Source organism: Sinocyclocheilus grahami, unplaced genomic scaffold, assembly GCF_001515645.1.
Source record: "Sinocyclocheilus grahami isolate Dianchi unplaced genomic scaffold, SAMN03320097.WGS_v1.1 scaffold1216.1, whole genome shotgun sequence".
NCBI lineage: Eukaryota > Metazoa > Chordata > Actinopteri > Cypriniformes > Cyprinidae > Sinocyclocheilus > Sinocyclocheilus grahami.
This window is the reverse complement of record NW_015506395.1, coordinates 183,114-188,266: the sequence shown is the minus strand read 5'-3', so window position 1 is coordinate 188,266 and position 5,153 is coordinate 183,114. Positions and strand designations below refer to the sequence as shown.

General features: G+C 37.6%; 1 protein-coding gene across 1 annotated transcript in view; it reads left to right on the top strand.

Moving 5' to 3' along the window:
* The window catches only part of LOC107568119 (disheveled-associated activator of morphogenesis 1-like), a 76,772-nt gene that overhangs the window by 463 nt on the left and 71,156 nt on the right, over positions 1 to 5,153 (top strand). The window lies entirely within an intron of this gene.

Genomic DNA, 5,153 nt, shown 5'->3' with positions numbered 1-5,153 from the left:
AGTTGACTACTAATCTGAATATTTCATATGAGAAGGGGAGCATGCAGCCAACACAATACAACAGCCCTGTATTCCTTCTTAAAAAGATTAAGCACAAAATGCTGTAAACAATGACTGGAGCCTGTTAACAAATGATGTTGTTGTTTAAGTATCATGGAATGTTTATTTTTACCTAAACTGCTATTTGCCAAAGGAGTGAGTCAAGATGATGTCTCAAGACCCAGTGTGTTCAGCTTTCGTACAGACTCCTGCTTTGTGTACATTTGACACAAAATATAATTATCATCTTAATTATAGCCAAATGGCAATAAATGGTAATGTAAAGAAAGAAAAAACTCAACCTCGATGGCCTGTGAGATGGTTTCAGGACAAGACTGTCACTTTCTCATTAGGGAATCTGCCATTGTTTTCCTCATTATAGCTGTATTATTTCAAAGACCTACTAAATTATTTATTTTTCTTGTTTCAGATGTAGTTGCATTTTTCTTTGAAATGAACAATAATAAAATCAATCAATTTTTTTATTATTATAATATATATTTTTTATGTAACCTAAACATTTTGGTATAGGCTACAGCAATGGAACCATCAACACATGAAGCTTGGGTGGCCTTTTAACCTCAGATAAAAATTCTTAAAATCTTTTTCAAGCTACTTTCATTATATTACACATTAATGAATACAACTGTATGTATAACATTATGTGATTTACAATATCATGTTTGTGATTTTCATTTTTCACTATAGCTTGTGACCCTTAAATCAAATCAGACTGTATGACATAAATCACTGCTTTTTATTCAGAAACTATAAATATATATAATAAAAATGAAAATAAAAAGATAAGCCAGCAACTTGCATTTTTTAAATAAAATAATTATTCAGATTTTTTATCACAGTGTTTTTTTCTTATGAAGGCTGTTAAGATATACATTCATTTTAGGTCTTCTTTCTTTGTCTTATGAATATATAAACCTTATATGGAAACGTAGGCTACTGACACTTCAACCAAGCTTATCTGACTGATTTATTTATGGCTGTAGGATCCCGCCAATCCCATCTAGTTGATAATGCTGAAATGTGGGAATTAAGCTGCTATCTATTGTTTGGTCTCTCTTTCTGTCGTTTGGTCTCTTTTCACTAATCAAGTGTTTAACACTTGATTAGTGGAAGAGAGACCAAACAATAGATAGCAGCCTCATTTCCACACTTAGTGCTGACTAGACCTAAAAGTCTTTCTTATTTATCCATCAGCAGATAGCCGCATACTGGTATCCTCAGTTCTCTTAAGTTAGAAAGCCCCTGTCACCCCACATTTTCATCAGTCTCGGCCGGTTCTCTGTTACTAGGGTAATATACCCTAGTGGGCACCATGAGGCATCATGAGTGATGGATTTCTGCACTTGACTTGTATTCCCCTCAGTCTGAGCAAATGTGCCCTCATATGGGCTCCTGCTTTGACTCTTGATGTAAGGCATGGTGATCAACGACAGCCTTGTTTGCGTTTTATAACATTGTAACTGAAGTTATTGTATTATTTGGCATGTTATTATTATAAGTTATACTTTTAAGATAGAGGGTAGGTGAACCTGCATTATCTTGTGATCTCCCAACTCTGAATACAAGTTTTTGGGGTCTTTTGCAACTCTCACATGCTCTCACAGAAAAGAGCTTTGTCAGGTGAAGGGACAGTTCACCTAAAAATTACAATTCAGTCATTTACTCACCCTCATGTCATTCCAAACTTGTAAGAATCTATTCTTCTGTGGAACATAAAATATGATATTTTAAGAGATGTTGCAGTGTTTGTTTCTCCATACAGTGGAAGTCAGTGGTTACTAAAGAAAATACATTAGTTTGGAAAGACATGAGGGTGAATTATCAACTCAACTCTTTAGAAAAATATTTTACCAGTTAGTATGAGCAGATAATAATATCAATATGATTCCATTTCTTTAGATTTTGTACTTAGACTTCGACATGAATGTGTTTGTCTTTCTTTTTGTGCTTTTGCAGTAGTGAGGATGTTTAATGCTCTGCTGAGAACTCTGTGATTATGAGTAAGACTTACATTGACTGGGATTGAATGAACACATTTCTGGTTAAATGGAATCTAGCAATAAAGCTCCCACTATTAAGTCTACTGAGCTCTCAATGAGCATTCAGTAGTTAAATTTTTGGTGAAAAGCTTTATTATTATTATTATTTATTTATTCCATTGCTTGGAATCAGTGTTTGTCACTGACAGAGTACATTTGTTCTGTACAGCCCGTTATTCCAGACAGGTTTACAGCAGTGTCACTCATGTGATGTGTACTCTTATTGACCACACTGGTGAAAGGTTTGACTTTCTTTTTGTGCTGCATTGTGTGTGTAGGCGAGAGATCAGGCTGGGAAGCGGGCAATGAATGATAATGTTAAAGCTGTGTTCTGTTTATGGAGGTATTCATGAGTGGGTGTGTGTGTGGCATGTGGCATGTGTTGTCTTTTGTCTGACTGTGCCATCAACAAACCACCTCTTTTGCAGAGCCACGTGCCCGGATGCAGGTGAATGGTGTGTGTGTGTGTGTGGTGGGGTGTTTTGGTAATTAATTAGGCATTGGGTTACACCAGCTATCCAATCAGATCACTGGGGCTGATGCTGCCTCCACAACTCATGTTTGTTAATGTGGAGACAGCCGAGACACCACTGGGAGTCGTAATTGTTTCCGCTGGTGAAAGGGTGGTCCCGGGACAGCTGGGGTTGCCCCACACCAGCACAGCACATCACATTAGACTGTTCTGACAAACAAAGCATTACTGAGATCAGTGTTGCCATATATAAAAACTATATTTCAAAAGTTTGGGTTGGTAAGATTTTTTTAATGTTTTTGAAAGAAAGGCTCTTTTTTTCTCACCAAGGCTGCATTTATTTGATTAAAAATACAATAAAAACTTTTAAATATTATTACGATTTAATATTAATTGTTCAGCAGCCATTTATTCAGTCTTCACTGTCATGTGATCCTTCAGAAATCATTTTGATATGCTGATTTGGTGCTCAAGAAACATTTCTTATTATCAGTGTTGAAAACAATTAATATTTATTGTGGAAGCTGTGATACTTTTTTCAGGATATTTTCATGAATATAAAGTTAAAAAACAGGATGCATTTGATGTAGAAACCTTTTGTATTGTTATAAATGTCTTTACTGTCACTTTTGGTCATTGCAGTCCAGTGCTCATTGTTTGGTCATTAGCATTGAAGTGTTCTCTGTCATTTTTGGTACACTGCTTTGCATCAAAACCAGTATGCTTTAAGCATTCAGCACTTTCTAGTTCATGGCATTTAACCATGGCAACCGTTCAAGAACTAGAACCTTTATGAAGAATGCAAGGATACTTCACTTCTGAAGATGCTTTGCACAAAAAGATCTGTGAAACACTAAAAACTGTTTGCTGCCATTGCACCAGATACTTGTGGGAGACAAATAAAACCTTCAAATTTGGCTCTTTATATCAATCCACAGCTGAGGTGCGCATCCTCAGTGCTCACTGCTCAACCGCAGCGTTCAGTGAAAATGTATTACGTACAACTTCTGTTGTCTTTTACAGAATTGGATGAGGACTTCTTTAATGAGGCTTGAGAGAGATCGCAGCATGGCAATGCTCAACGAGCCTTTCGGCTCCGGCCAGACCTTGTGAGACAGGACCCTGCTCAACTTGCCCATAACAATAAGCCTGTGTGACCGTTTGAATGTCCTATTCTCTGAGTGGTGTGGTTCACTTGGATCAGACAATGGCTTCACTTTGCATCATTTATTTCCAGAGGCCCTGCATGTTACTAGGCCACTCCTGTTTACTGCGTTCTGAATTGTGCGCTGCATCTACACACCTTCAGTAGTTTTGAATCAGAGATTTGTCTGTTCTGTTGTCAGCTACAGTTTTTGTGTTTGCTTGTAATATGAGATCTTATTGTCTTTTCGCCACTCAGTCAGGTATAATCCTGTTTCAGTTTGTATCCTCAAGCTGTCCTTCATCTTGGCTCAAAGAAGATTAGGTGAATAATAGGTGACTGTAATTACTTCTGATCTCTTCCGTGCTTCACTTTCATTCTCCTTGTTTTTCTTTTGTGCCTGTCAATGCTTTTGCCCTAAACCCTACTTTGCAAACATTATGATTTTACATGCTCTTCATGGTTGGTTAGTGTAGGATTAAACCTGCCTGATCTCTTACTCTTCTCTATGGTCTCTGCAAAGCTGTTTTCCAGGCAACCAAACTTTTGTTGCAGAATTAAACACTAAAACCTTTTGCACAATCACTTTCTGTATTTAGGCTTGGTGAGTTAAAGGGATAGTTCACTAAAAATGAAAATGCTATTATTATTTTATTATTATTATTGTATAGACAAAGTTAGGGCTGCTAAGTAGTAGGACTACACAGAGCCGTTGTTCACTGATGAGCTGCGCAAAACCACGTTCATATTTGCGCGATTTTTTGCGCAGCTCGTCAGTGAACAACGGCTCTGTGTAGTTAATGCTACTCAATGTGAAAGCCCGCACGTGATGGAGATTTACCGCTGATTACAGAACCGGCTTTACTGATAAGATGCGCGTTAAATATCGCATGCGATTTATCATGCAGCCCTAGACAAAATCTTATTTTGTGTTCCAAAGAAAGTCAGGTTTGGAATGACAGTAGTAATTGATGACAGAATTGTAATTTTTGGTAGATTCTTCCTAGAGTTTGACTTGAAGCTTTTTTGCATACTTGCGCTCTAGCTGAGAGGTGTTGCTGAGGTAAAATCAGTGGCCTTTCCTCAGAGACATGAGGTCTTTCTCCTCTTGGAGGCCCCTTGACCTTCTTTATTCCTCCAGGGTCAAGGAGCAGGTCATCTTCAGGGCGCTTTTGAATAGTTGTAGTTTTCTTAATTCATTGAGGGGTGCTGGTGCATTCCACAACTTTGCTCCCAGGATATTGAGAACCTGGATGGTTGGTTGGTGTTTTATGAACACTTGCTGAGACATATAAAAAATGCATCCTACTAAGTTCAATTATGTTTTCAAAATGAGCTCTCTTTAAGTTAAAGCAATATTGTGGTTCGATACAAGTTAAGCTCAATTGATAACATATGTTTACCCCCCCCCCCCCCCAAAAAAACCCCTTTTCACCTC